At 33.4% G+C, this 15,813-nt stretch overlaps 1 pseudogene; it reads left to right on the forward strand.

Annotated features, from left to right (window-relative positions):
- Nucleotides 1–142: 142 nt before the first annotated feature.
- LOC114383092 lies at nt 143–15,394 on the forward strand (annotated as a pseudogene).
- Nucleotides 15,395–15,813: the final 419 nt, after the last annotated feature.

Genomic DNA, 15,813 nt, shown 5'->3' on the forward strand with positions numbered 1-15,813 from the left:
TCTAAAGTTTAAATCACTTGAAAAATTAAAGTGATATATTATAAAATTGCAAAAATAAAAAATAAATATTAAAAAAAAACTAAAATCAAACTTGACAAATTCTAGAGGACCAAAATGTATTTAATCCTGAATTTTGTTCCTTAAAAATATTTCTTTGCCGCGTTTCTTCCAAAAAAAAACCGCTAACGCTAATCCTTTCAAAACTATTTCTTTTTCCTCTGTCTCTCGATTCCTCCCCCAATCTTCCCGCCACCTCTCTCCAATCGATTCCGCCTCTCGCTAGCTCGCGATTTTCTGCGGCGATCGATCCCAATTTTCCCCGTCGGAGCGTGGATTCGTTTTTAGGGTTTCCTTCGGGGATCTGTTTTTCCCAACACGGGATCCGGTAAGGGAATTTTCGATTTGATTTGGGTTCTTGGTGATTACAGTACAATTATCAAATGTCTTTGAATTAAGTGTTGGAGGGTTTCAAACCAATATCGGATATTGCTTAAGCAAGGAAGATACATAATTTGTTTTTTCTCATTGAATTTGCAACTCCCACCAGAATGTGTTACACCTTCCAGTGACATTTGTTAACATAAGATGCAAAGATTATATATTACTTGTGTTTGCAACTATGGATCAAGTTCTATCTGGGCTTACAATAATTTAAAATTTTTAACATCATCTTCAGAGCCACTCTTGTCATGTTTCCTAACCACGTACTCCGAAATTAGGCTGATGAATTGTATTTTATATACTTTATGCAGTGACAATGGGGAGTGACAGTCTAAAGACATGGGTATCAGATAAGTTGATGCCTCTACTGGGATATTCTCAGCCCACAGTTGTCCAGTTCGTGATTGGACTATGTAATTCATTTAATATTGTTTTCTCGCCTTAAAAATTCTTCTATAGTCAATTTGGAAATCATGTCTGGGATTCATGTGCAGTATTTTGGTAATCTCTTTTTTGGTTTTGCAGCCAAGCAAGCTACTTCTCCAGCTCATTTGGTGGGCAAACTAGTGGAGTTTGGGATCTCGTCAATGGACGCTCATGCATTTGCGGAAGAAATTTACTCAAGAGTTCCTCGTAGATCATCTGGTATAAATGTGAGTTTTTCTATTTTATCTAACGTGCAGTGATAATATACTGCCATCTTTGTGGTGTTCATCTAGCAAATCCTTTCCTGTAGAAATATCTAATATCTGCTGTCTATTGATACTCTTGCATTCTATATCAGCAATATCAGAAACAAGAGAGAGAAGCTGCAATGTTGGCGAGGAAGCAGAAGACTTACTCAATTTTGAAGGCTGATGACGATAGTGACGATGACTATGTAGATAAATCTTCAGTAACTACTGCATCATCTAGAAGGTCTGATAACCATAAAAAACGTTTCAGGAAGAAAACTGAAGTTCAAGATGATCAAGATGATGAGGCAATGTGCTCATAACCTATTAGATTCATTTACATATTTCTTGCTCATAGTAAGCTTCTAGTCAATGGTTCTTCTAACAGCATGTGACTTGTTTTCACCAAATGCAATCCTGCAGGTAATTTTGAGAAAGGAAAAGGAGAGACAAGTTAAGAGAAGAACTTCCCCTGATGAAGTTAGTGATTCTGAGGTATTTTCCCCCTTTAAATGTATAAATAAATGTGCTTATACATGACATAGTCTGTAACTGATTATGAAATTTCTGTCATATCCACTTGTTTGATTTATGTATGTTATTGCACTGCCAGCTAGATTGTTGTTTTTCCTAAGTTGTATTTCAGTAATCTTTAATAAACATATTCAACTCTATTAATCATTGAGTTTCTGGTTTTGTTTATCGGGTAATTAGGTCTCTTACTGATATTTTGATTCATATGTGCCATGGTGGTAATGAGCTATTATTTGCCCGACTTAAATATGATTTATGTTTTCAAAAGAAAACTAGATTTTGTGCAGTCTATTTTTTGTTGATAATGTGAAAGCGGAATTTGTTAAGAAAACTTCCCTTTGTGTATATGATGTTTTATTACATCAGTTTTGTAAAAGCATTTATTATTATTATTATTATTATTATTATTATTATCCGTTTCTTGTCTTGATATGATTGCTTGCTTATTTGCAAACAGTCCGAAGAAGAAAGATTGAAAGATCAAAGAGAGAAGGAGGAATTAGAGCAGCATATGCGAGAAAGAGATGCAGCAGGGACATGGAAGGTACTTGTCAATGTTCAAATTGATTTGGTTAGGTGTACTTGGTCATTTTTCTTTAATGATTATTAGTACTATTATTGTTGTTGTTGGTTAATACCACTGCTTAAGTTAGGGTGTTAAGTAGTAGCTGCATGAATGCTTTCTTATGGATAAAAGAAGAAAGTTTATTGGAAAGAATGAGGGAAATTGTGAGCTAGATGGTTAACAATGCGAAATATTTTTATATAAAAATTAAGATTTTCATATTATTATTAACCTCTGGTGTATATTATTATTATTATTATTATTGTTTCATAATAGTATTACTTGTTTTTTATAAATGAAGAAGTTTTATTGGAGAGAAACTAGGAATAATGCAATTAGGGACTCCTTGATGACCAAAGGGCCCTCAAGAAACAAGGATATTCAAACTTTCAGTTTTAAACTAGCAACAAATTTGTCCATTCTATTCACATATAAGATTGTTTTGTCCCCCTTAACTGACCATAGCTGTAGCACCAAAGAAACAGCATACACTAAACCTGCCCCATAGCATATGTAAGGGCATAGAAACACCTTTGAAGATGTCTGCATTCTACTCCAACCTTATGCATGGTAGAACAAAAAAATTGCACTCTGCCACCAAGTTTCTGCTCTAGGCTAGAAGTATATAGACACACCCAACATTCATCAAGAACTCCCAATCAATTATTCTTTAAGAAAGTAGTCACTCCAATTCAAAATAAATAGACACTTAGTGGCTAGATAGGGTAAATCAAACTACTAACCTTGCTTGCCTATCTCATGTGGTTGTATTACTGTAATTAGTGTTATGTTGCCCAACCCTGTGAAAAATTGTTAGTGGAATTTATGCCAGTTATCTTGGCTTGGGGGATGACTTAGATACCAACTGTATCTTGGCACAGAAGATTTTCAAGACTTTGCTATTATCAGCCTTTAATGCATGTGGATCATACTTATTGCTCATAACATTATGAACTTGTTGTCCAGTTGTCCTTTTAAAGCTTGCTAGATTCTTTAATATCGTTGAAGAATATAATGATGTTTATATTAGAAGCACATTTACCAAGTTCCATGCATGCATTTGTAATATATATCTTTTTAATGTTTTATATTTTCTGTTGCCTCCTAATTGTTTTAATTCTTTCTTGATTGTCAGTTGACTGAACAAAAATTAACACGAAAGGAGGAAGGTATGTCAGTGGTTTGTTAAACTTATATATATATATATATATATATATATATATCCATGTAATTTCATGCATGTTTATATGCCTTATATTCCTATGTTGGTTAACCTGTCTTTCAACAGAAGAGGCAATTCGAAGATCTAAAGCTGCGGAGCAGGATGATATTCAATCTTTGAGGTTTGTTATTACATTTTTGTGTGTGCGTGGGGTGGGGGAATGTTCTTTTACATGAGAAATACTTTCAAGATTTTCCATTTGTGGGGTAGTATAAGGTTCAGAATAAAAAGAGTTTTTTTTGGGAATATTTAGGTGGTGGACAACTTATATTAGTTAGCTCTATCAATGAATGTTTAGGATTTGGAAGAATGGTTTGCTTGAAAACATCCCAGAAAAATCAAGAGACCAAATATTAAATTCAAACGTGTTGACTGGAGTAAATGAAGTGTTATAGCAAGTTGCCCTTATCTCTAAACTTTCTTTGTTTGGGATTGGTTTGATTTCTTGGTTGCACTTTGGCGCTCAACACATGGTTTCTTTAAGGGCATTTTGTGTGGTAAATATGCATAGAGGATTGAAGAGCTATCTTGTATTATTGAATGGAAGATATTTTGAGTAAAATGGATAGGGGAAGACTAAATAAAGTTTCAGGAGAAACAATGGAAAATGACTTTGGTCTAAATTGGCTATTGAAATTTTGGTTTTTGATTGCCAATGGTGTTGTTTGCCAAGTAGCCAATCACACTTAATGAGATAAGGCTTAGTTATCGTTGTTTGTCTTTTCCCTTGTCTTGTTTAAGGACAAATTGCTATTAATTGAGAAACAATGGAAAATGACTTTGGTCTAAATTGGCTATTGAAATTTTGGTTTTTGATTGCCAATGGTGTTGTTTGGCAAGTAGCCAATCACACTTAATGAGATAAGGCTTAGTTATCGTTGTTTGTCTTTTCCCTTGTCTTGTTTAAGAACAAATTGCTATTAATTGCTTTGGTAATGGCTTAAAGTTGAGCACAATATGCAAGTGTCACTTACTGTCCTACCATGTCATTGCAGAAAGGTTTCAAGGCAAGAATACTTGAAGAAAAGGGAGGAAAAGAAATTAGAAGAACTGAGGTACGATTAGTTTGTTTTCTTAGGTTCTTTGTTAGATCTGATTTTCTGTCAGTGAAACAAATTATAGTTTGATCCTATTACTATGCTATTATACATGCTAGTTCTTTATTTTAGGTTAAATTATTTAGTAGGTTCCTGTACTATTTGGAAATTTTTAAGTAGGTCCCTAAATTAAAAAGGTGGCTTTAATCTGCCAGATTACAATTTGTGTTGGTTTTAAAAATCCTAGGGACCCAATTACCAAAGTTTTACAAGATTGAGGACTCAATTACAATTTTTTTTTTAAGAATGGAGACTTCATTAAAATTATCTAAATAGTTCTGGAACCTACTTATTATAAGACCTTTATTTTATTGTTGAATTTTAATAATTTTGCATTGTTACTGCAGAGATGATATAGAAGATGAGCAATATCTATTTGAAGGTGTGAAGCTTTCAGAAGCAGAATATCGCGAACTGAGGTAATCTATCTGTTTACTGCTTTCTTAAGTTCCCCTTCTTCAATTTGTCTTTTTTTACTATATGAGACCTTTAATATTTTTAACTTTAATTTATCTAATAAAGATAGTAGTGACTGAATCATGTGAAGGAAATGCTATTTTCAAACTTTTAATTTAGTTTTTTGTTTTTTTATCATGTTCAATCTGTATGTTTTGGAAGTATATTTGTGTATTCTGTATTTGCACATGGGAACCACAGCCTTTTTACCATTTTGCATTGTGTAGATTCCATTCACAAATATCAAAGATATAGCTTCTGTGTACCTAGGAAAAGTTTTATCTGTTTCGTTTATTGTCCCCAGGTACAAGAAAGAGATATATGAACTTGTGAAAAAGCAGTCAGAGGAGGCTGACAATGCGAATGAGGTATGGTAATCGATAAGTTTGTATTCCATGAGTGTGAGATCCCAGCTGGTTTATTTATTAACTGTTGATTATTGTTGAAATATAGTTTTTTATTCATTTAAATTAAGCTGCTTACATTTATTTCTGCTTTACTTTCTATTGATGATTACTAATGTATGTATGCTTCTATATTCTATAATAGAACACATTCCTACTCATTTGTACTGGAAATTGGTGTAAAGATATTTTATCCGACAGTATTTAATCCTTTTGGGATCTGGGCATATGATAAGTAAAATTGACAAATCTATATGTTTCTTTGCCAAACGCTCATATGTTCTCCTGAAATTGCAGTATAGAATGCCAGAAGCTTATGATCCGGAAGGTGGTGTTAATCAGGAGAAGAGATTTTCTGTGGCTATGCAGCGTTACAGGTATTTCACTAACAACATGATCTCCATTCCAGTTGAAAAAATATAATAAAAAGAAAAAAGAAAGTGGAATCACTTACACTATTAGTCTATTCTCATAATACTAGTTATCATGTGTTTCGTCAAGCTTTTATCTTGTGATTGTGCATGAATTTTCAAAAGAACTTTTTAGTTGCTTAATTAAACATCTTGTGGCTTTTTATTTTATTTTATTGATAGGGATCTAAATGCTGAGGATAAGATGAATCCATTTGCTGAACAAGAGGCTTGGGAAGAACATCAAATTGGTAAATATATCCGTATTATTATACTTGTATAAAATCTGTCATTTTTAAGAAAGAAGTGCTTATTCTTTAACTGTATTATTATACTTCTGGGTTCTGAATTATATATATCTTTCAGGAAAGGCAACACTGAAGTTTGGTTCAAAAAATAAAAAACAAGTCTCTGATGATTATCAGTGAGTTTGTTCATCTCGAAACAATTGTTGCTCAACATTATACTGTAATCTGATTTTGTATTACTTGCTGCTATGCGATGAAAGTCTAGCAATTGGATGGCATTGAAGTCTTAAGTTCGGATATTTTTATTAGGCTAAATTGCTCAGAAGATCCCTCAACTATTCAGGAGTTTTTTTATTAGATCCCTCAACATTTTTTGTTTTCCAATGGGATTGTTGATCTTGTATTTGTTTTTTAATTGGTTTCCTGTGGTGTAGTTCCGTCTCACTACCATTTGTTTTGCTGTGGAATAATTAAGGTTAAATTAGTTTGTGTCCTCTAATTTATTTTTTAGATTTAGTTTGGACCTTTAGTTTTTTTTGGGTTCAATTTGTCCTCTAATTTTCTAAATCGATTCAGTTTGGTCCTTCGATCTAAATTGTAAGAAATCGCACTTGTGGTGGTTCAAAACCGTCACTAAGTAGTTTTAAACCGCCACAAAATGCAAAATTTCCCAAAAAAATGAATCGGTTTTAAAAATTGGAGGATCAAATTGAACAAAAAAATAGAGGACCTAATTGGATAAAAAAAAATTAGAGAAATAAATTGAACCTAAATAAATTAGAGTACCAAAAAACTAATTTAACCCATAATTAAACACATGGGCCCATTTAAAAATCAAATACAAGATCAATGACCCAATTAAAAAAAATTGTTTAGTGACCTAATTAACAATTCCCAAATGGTTCAAGGTCCTATTGAACAATTTTAAATTTTTGAAGGTCCCTAAACAATTTTTTTCCTTCTAATTGGGTTTCTCTGGTTAATTAACTGCGAACAAAACAAACATTAGTTAGATAGAACTATATCACGAGGACCCAATTAGAAAACAAATACAAAAGATCAATAACCCAATTGTAAAAAAATGTTTAGGGCCTAAATTAAAAATTCCTAAATAATTTAGGGTTCTATTGAGTAATTTAACCTTTTTATTGTTTAGATTTAGTATGGGGTGTTATTTATCACCTATATTTCTTTGAACATACAAATAATTTATTTTAAACTTGCTAACTATTTTAGGTATGTGTTTGAGGACCAGATTGATTTTATCAAGACATCCGTAATGGAGGGAGATAAGGTATCTGGATTACACAGCTTGACTCATGGTATTCAATGGTGATATTCTTTTGTTTGAGTCAGTCTCTCTTTGCAGTTTGATTATGAAGAGATGGAAGATTCACATGAAAAATCCAAAGCGAAGTCAGCTTTCGAGGCACTTCAGGTAGCATTTCATTATTTCGTTGATGGATTTATTAGGTGCTAGCAGATTGACAGGCACTAACTTCCCAATAAAAAAAAATTACATCTATATTTTACTTGTTTAAATATTTAATATTAAGTTATAATAAATGAAATTAAAATATTTAAAACATTTGCTTAATTTTAAAAGAAATGCTAACAGTACAATGTCTAACATACTCTTTTACATAACACTCTGCATTATAAGGTGAAATTCTTGTGGGATCCATTAATGATGTGGGTCATGCCCCCTATTTAATGAGTTTCTTTTGTCATTTAGTGGAACCTATAGGAATTTAATCAAACAGTGGAGTGTTGGATATGTTTTTTTTTTGCTCAGCAAAAATAGATATGATTTATTAATAATGAGTACCAGTGGTACTAAAATTACAGTATTTTAGGGGCCAGCGGGTTCCTATGGTTACTAGTAGGACCCGACCCAGCACCACAGCACCCTGCTACATAATACCCTGCTACAAAAATCCATCCACCATATTAAGAAGGACAATAAATCGGTGTAGTAGTTTTCAATCAAATAAGAAGCAATTTTTAGTTACTCAAGTGGGAGTGTGGAACCATCTATAACTAGGATTATATTAGGAAGTAGTGCGGAGGATTTTATTGCACTGGGAGGGAATGATTAATGTGTAGATTGCTAGAGGCACTGAAGGGGGATTGGGATCTAAAGGAAGTGGTTAATTTAATAGATTGCCAGTGGGATAATTAAAGGCATTTGGGAGGAAAAGTTTGACATGTATGGATATAGAATGGAAAAGGGAGACAAAAGGGGGATAAGGAAAATATAGAGAAGAGTGAGGGAGGGTGCAAGGTATTTGTTACCCCGTTTAGTGTAATTTCTATTTCAATTCACTGTAATCCATTCATTCCTGATTTCCAGTGTAAAATCCACCGCAGGTACCGATATCACACTAATATCAGCATATCATGGTGGAGTCATCATTTTTTTATGAGCAAAAATACTAATATATTAGATATAAACAGCAGTACAAGAGGTACTATACAAAATACACATCAGCACCAAGATATGCAGAAATATGGTATCCTAATACAAGTTAATTAACAAGAATTAGGCTACCATACATCTTTTTTTTTTTTATCAGCAAGGGTAAATTTATATATATATATATATATATATATATATATATATATAATTTGGAGTATCAGAGGTACTAAGATTACATAGTTAGGAAATACCATACAAATGGTTCCTCAATCAGACGAACACAGTCTGAATAGGAACCAGACTATGGCTACATTTGAAATCTACATCTGTTACTATCCTATTTGTTCTATCCTCTGCTAAGACAGGAAACCTTGTCTAAGGTTACTTGACCATTGATTAAAATTGATTGTGAAATCTTTCTCCAAGCTTCTAAGCCAAGTCCAAAGTAGGAATGTTGCATCTTCAAACAGTTTGTTAGCATTGAAAGTTGCATTGAAAAACAGTATTCTATTTCATGGTGTTTTAATTAACACCCGAGCCCTATCTAGCCACTAAAGTTCGTCAACCTCGTCATCCACCTCCACTCTTCCCCTACCACCGACACAATCTTCTTGATGTTCTCCTTGTCCCATGCGCGTAATGGGATTCCCCAACACTAAATCCACACCAGCCTATATTCGGTCCGCATGCTCGAGTTCCATTTCTCCAGACAGTAGAATAAGGTCATTCCATTCACAGCTCCCTCTCTGCACATTTCTTCAGCTCTTGTATCAGTGAGTTCCATCAGTAATACCATATCATAATCTAGGTATTTTGGCATGATGTCTTCTCCTCCAACCCACATGATTTCATCTTCCATTTTATCGAATAGCACCAGGTTCCTTAATCTTCCAACCCATGCATTACTGTACCATTTAGTTTCCTCTATGGGTATATTCAATGTTTGCCCATTTCTTAAATTCAAACCAAAGATCCTTCTCACCCATCTCCTCTAGAAATCCTTTGAAATAGAAGGAGCAAGCATCCGGTGCATCCCTCCAATTTGTCCTTCCGCTTTCCTGTCGTTGTGCTGCCAGTGTCACTGCTGATTGTTGGCCATACCTATTCTCGGCGCAGTTACGTCGGGATCCCTCTGTCACCCTCACTTTGTTTCTCTCTCTCACCCACTCTCTGTTTCTCTCTCATCTCTCGACAAATGTTTTAGCTAATTACAAACTTATGGTGGAGTTATCATAACTGGGTGTTTTGATTCAGTTTCTATCATATTGTTATTTTATTGGTAAATTAAAGTGGGCAGACCCCTTTACTTAGTAGTCTAGATGAAAACAAAGGTTTGACCATTCTTAAATTTAGTGCCACTCAACCATATTCTTCTAGTCTTAACTAATGATTGAGGCTACAAAAAATACGAGTGAAAAGGGTAGGAAGTTATTATTCAGAGTATTAGATAGCAACTGGAAAAGATAACTTGAGGCTGTTATTATATTGGTTAATGGGATAATTACATTAATCATATTATTGATATTTTAATTCTTTGAGAAAGAAACTAAGCTTTGAGGTTGACTATTAGTCATCCATTTAAAACTTGAGGGTTAAGAAATAAAAATCTCAATCTTCTGGCAAGATTAATTTATAAAAGGCGACCAGTGTTATTGACTTTCTCTGTTGTCTTTTTTTTATAGGAGGATAGAAAAATGTTACCAATGTTCCCTTATCGGGATGAATTGCTCGAAGCTGTTCATAAACATCAGGCATGGTCCCCCCCTCTTACCCCTCTATTCCTTTCTTTCCTTTTCCCATATTTTTTTATTCTATTATTTTTTATATTTTGGTGTTGACAATGAATGAATTTCTTCTCTGTTGTCAGTGAACTGTTCTATATTTGTATTCATTTGATTTCATTACCTTTTTATTAGTATTTTCTTGCATACAGTTGTATATTCATTCAAATTAACTTTGAATAATCTCTGTATATAGGTACTTGTAATTGTTGGAGAAACTGGTTCCGGAAAGACGACACAGATCCCCCAATATCTTCATGAAGCTGGCTACACAAAGCGTGGAATGGTACAATTTTATTTATTTTTATGTGATTACAATAAACCTTACTTAATGCCCCCATTATATTGACTTTTATTTTACAACGTGCAAATATTGACGAGGCAGTGCTACTTTGTCGATGTTTCATTTTTCTCTATTCCTGTGCTGTATGCCTTGTCGACTATTATTTAGAAAATGTGGAACAAGTAGCTATTTGTTTGTTTTTCCATGTATGTTACTGTATTTCCTAAAAAACATTTCAAGAACAGTGGCCGTGATTTAAGAATTAATTTTGATTGGGTCGTTCAACTGTGAATGCTTGAAACTTTTCACATCTTGTAAGTTTATTATGCTCTCTGAAGGAAACAAGCAAGCATAAGGTGGTTATATTTTTGTGCAGATTGCATGTACTCAGCCACGACGTGTTGGGCTATGAGTGTTGCCGCTCGAGTTTCTCAAGAAATGGGTGTTAAATTAGGACATGAGGTAGGCTGCCTCCATTATTAAATATATTAACACAGATTCTATGTTGGTTATTATTATAAATTTTATTTGCTGTTAAGATTTCCTATTTCTTAGAAAATGGATATGTTTATGTACATAAGTGGTAAATTTTAACTTCTCTTTAATATGTAATTTGATTACATACGTATCTCTCTTTCACGTGTCCTAGTCTTTCAAATGTGTAATTCAAATTTTTTAATTGTAGGTTGGTTACTCCATCCGTTTTGAAGATTGTACATCAGAGAAGACTATTCTGAAATACATGACAGATGGAATGTTACTGAGGGAATTTCTTGGTGAGCCGGATTTGGCAAGTTATAGGTGGGCTTATATTGGATTCATATTTGGGGTTTAGTTGGATGCATTATGATTGTTCTCTTATTTTATGTTTGCAAATGTTGCAGTGTTGTGATGGTGGATGAGGCTCATGAAAGAACACTCTCAACTGATATTCTGTTCGGATTAGTGAAGGTGGGCAGAAAATTCTTGTGACGAGCTAAATTTGCATGCCTTATTTATAATTCTAGCAGATTGAGAGTTGAGATAATTAAATTCTATTCCTTGAACAATTAGCAGTTTGATTGTGATATTCAAGACAAGACACTTTGGGCATATATTAGATTGACTCTGGTGCAAGTGTTTTTCTATACATGTAAGAAATCTGACATGGTGTTGATTGCATTGATTTCTTTTCTATATTGTTGTGCGATTATTTTATTTGGTTACTGGTCAATCTGTAACTCATCAATGCATGGTCTTTGCTCATCATATTTGAATTTATTTGATGAGCATGTTCAGGTTAAATGAATAAATAATCTTATTTGTAGTTGTTCATTATAATATCCTCCTGTGTACTTACTCACACACTCTGTTTTTGGAGTAAATAATCATTTTGGTCCTTGGAAGTATATAGTGTTGTCACATTAGTTCCTGAACTACAAAAATTTCAAATAAGTCCCATAAATTTCTAGTTGATTAAGTCCTTAAACTTAACCACATACTATCATTTTTGTCCCTAAACATATGTTAATATCATCACTTGAGTTGCACATTTTTTTTTGAATTTTGGATTAATGTGTTTGATGAATTAAACTTTCAGTGACTTATTTTAGTTTCCTTAGTTTTAAGGTAAAATGTGACAGTGGAATATATATTCCGGGATTAAAATGGTTGCTTACTCTATTTTTGTTACAGGATATTGCTCGTTTCCGGCCTGATCTCAAGCTGCTGATATCAAGTGCTACACTTGATGCAGAGAAATTCAGTGATTACTTTGATTCTGCGCCAATATTCAGAATTCCAGGGAGACGATATCCTGTTGAAATAAGCTATACCAAAGCTCCAGAAGCTGACTACTTAGATGCAGCTATTGTCACATCACTTCAAATCCATGTCACTCAACCTCCCGGAGATATATTGGTATTCCTTACTGGTCAAGAAGAAATTGAAACGGCAGAAGAAATCTTGAAGCATCGAACTAGAGGCTTGGGGACTAAAATTTCTGAGTTAATAGTATGCCCTATATATGCCAACCTTCCAACTGAACTACAAGCTAAAATATTTGAACCCACTCCCGAAGGGGCACGAAAGGTTGTCCTTGCTACTAATATTGCAGAAACGTCATTGACAATTGATGGGATCAAGTATGTTATTGATCCAGGATTCTGTAAGATGAAAAGTTATAATCCAAGAACAGGAATGGAGTCTTTGCTAGTAACTCCCATCTCAAAAGCTTCAGCAAATCAAAGAGCTGGTCGTTCTGGAAGAACGGGTCCTGGAAATTGCTTCCGACTGTATACTGCATACAATTATCACAATGATTTGGATGATAACACTGTACCAGAAATACAGAGGACTAACCTTGCAAATGTAGTTTTGACTTTAAAAAGTCTTGGTATTCATGACTTATTGAACTTTGATTTTATGGATCCTCCACCTGCTGAGGCCTTATTGAAAGCTTTGGAGCTTCTATTTGCATTAAGTGCGTTAAATAAGCTTGGTGAATTAACTAAGGTGGGCAGACGGATGGCAGAGTTCCCACTTGATCCAATGTTGTCAAAAATGATAGTGGCTTCAGAAAATTACAAGTGTTCAGATGATATCATTTCTATTGCTGCTATGCTTTCGGTTGGAAACTCAATATTTTACCGTCCAAAAGATAAACAAGTACATGCAGACAATGCAAGGCTGAATTTTCACACTGGAAATGTGGGAGACCATATGGCGCTGCTAAAGGTTCTGTTTCTTCTGACTTTTTTTTTCTTCTGTATTTTGTTGGTTATCATCTTATCTATATCCATATTTCCTTTCTGTGAAATGTTAGACTCTATTGTTGATCTAATTATAGATTGAATATTTATTTTGTGCTTGTTGTGTATTTACTTTTTCACCTGGGTAGGACATGGCCAGATTATCATTGGATTGCATATTTGTTTATAATTGATAATTGGTGTTTCTTCAGTCTAGATTTTTACTGAACCTTATTATTATTATTCAGGTCTACAATTCATGGAAGGAGACCAATTATTCAACGCAATGGTGTTATGAGAATTATATACAGGTATGGGTCTTTGTCTAACAAACTACAAACCCAGTATTTGGTGCGTCCATATTTAGTGAAAATGCTGGAAGAAATTAGTACACACGTCTGTACATGGTTAAGTACAATAAGTAGTGATAATTTAGAAATGTTACTCTAGTTAACTATTTCTAAATTTAATTTTGTTTAATTGTTAGTTCATTTAGAAATCATTTGAGTTTAAATATAATAATCTTGGAAAATTTTGGACAATCTGAAGACTGTAAAATTTATTAAAAACTTCGTACCCCATTGCCCGGAGGCTCTTCGCTATGCAAAGGTATGGGGGAGGGATGTTGTACGCAGCCTTACCCTTGCATATGCAAAGAGGCTGTTTCCGGATTCGAACCCATGACCAACAAGTCACCAAGGCACAACTTTACCGCTGCACCAGGGCTCGTCCTCAAGACTGTAAAATTTATTATTACCATAAAAAAAAAACTATCTCCATCTTCTCCTTATTGACCGCGGAGATGTGTGATGCTTTTGTGGTAAATTTTTGTGGTGTTAGGTTGATAGCTACTTTAGTGGTTGGTGGAGATAGCCCCCCACTATTACCAGCTTAAGGATGTTGAAGACTGTATGATCTTTCTTTCTATCTCTTCATCTTTATATTGCCATTATATTTTTGCAAGGAGTCAACAACATTTCCCTTTGAGCTTTACAGATAATTGACCTTTTAATCAAGTTTTTTAATTAATATAGATCATAAAGAATCAGGTTGTAGATTGCAGCAAACAAAGGTTCTTGTCATTAGTTTGTGAAGTATAATCCCTCATTTTTTAATATGGCCCATTCTAGTTTATAGGATGACATGCTGTTAATTTATTTTTCGGCCGTTTATTGTAACTATTGTTGTATCTCCCTTTTTATTTAACACTTAATAATATAAAAGAGATTAATAGGAGAATATTACAAGAGAATATAATGTTGCTCTTTTCATTTAACTTGTGTAACTTAATGGATAGTTAATTAGATAATTTGTTACATATCCCTTGTTTTATATAATTAGACTGCTTGCAAAGATATACTACTGACTGTTGGCAAGAATTATTGTTATGCCATGAGTTAATTCATTGAACATTTAAATAAATTCAAATTTAACCTATAAGTGCCAAAAAAAGGTAATTGTAATAGTGAGCTAGGGGAGATATTTTGGACAATCAGCGTATAGCATAGTAATCAATTTTGAATTTGTTGATTGTTATAACAAAAATAATTTGTTGCTTTATGCCATATGCCATAAACTTTTATTCTCGTTAGATATTGAGTTGTTGAATCAAATCTTGTGGCAGCATATTCGAAGAAAATGCCTCGTGGAGCAGGACTTGCATCGTAGGACAGATTGTTGACATCTTTACATATGCTTTGGGAGGAGAAAGTACTTTTATCAAGTCATTTTGGGGGATAAAAAAGTGTCACTCTTAAACATGGGAGACGTATTGTAAATATTTTTTGGCCCTAATTTATAATATAGCATGCATATTATATCTTGTTGAAATTAGCTTAGACTGTAGTTACCTTCACTTGCTATAGTAGCTCTCCCTTGGTGAGTGGTGATTTCGTTTACACAAATTTTGTCATCTGAGTCCCAATTTCATTGGGAGACGTATTGTAAATATTTTTTCGCCGTAATTTATACTATAGCATGCATATTATATCTTGTTGAAATTAGCTTAGACTGTAGTTACCCTCACTTGCTATAGTAGCTCTCCCTCGGTGAGTGGTGATTTCGTTTACACAAATTTTGTCATCTAAGTTTCAGTTTCATTTTTTTGTAACAAGTGCCATCTATAATTCAATTTGTTAGTATTCAGAGGCATGTATTTATTTCTGATGATTGTACAGATTTCATTTGATCTGGTAAATGTCTTTTCAATATTGTTTCCTATCATTTTAATTTTATTTATAAAGCGTGACTTGTTCTGCCAATGTTGTACTTCAGATTTTATTTTTCCTTATTGTTAATGCTCCACTTTATAATGTAGTTTTAAAATCTGATTTAGCTGCATAGATTCATCCTTGACAAGAGGCAGAATGTCTTACGCACTGAAACATCCGTCATTTAGCTTAGTTCGTTTGGTCAATCAACAACTGAAACATTTTTATTTTTGCTTGATTACTTATTTAGTCCAAGAATTTAGATTTTTTATTTTAGTCCTTAAAATTTAAAAATATTTTTTTTATTTTCTGAATTTTGACATTATTTTTTTTACTTCTA

The sequence above is a fragment of the Glycine soja genome, chromosome 14 (assembly GCF_004193775.1).
Source record: "Glycine soja cultivar W05 chromosome 14, ASM419377v2, whole genome shotgun sequence".
Lineage (NCBI taxonomy): Eukaryota > Viridiplantae > Streptophyta > Magnoliopsida > Fabales > Fabaceae > Glycine > Glycine soja.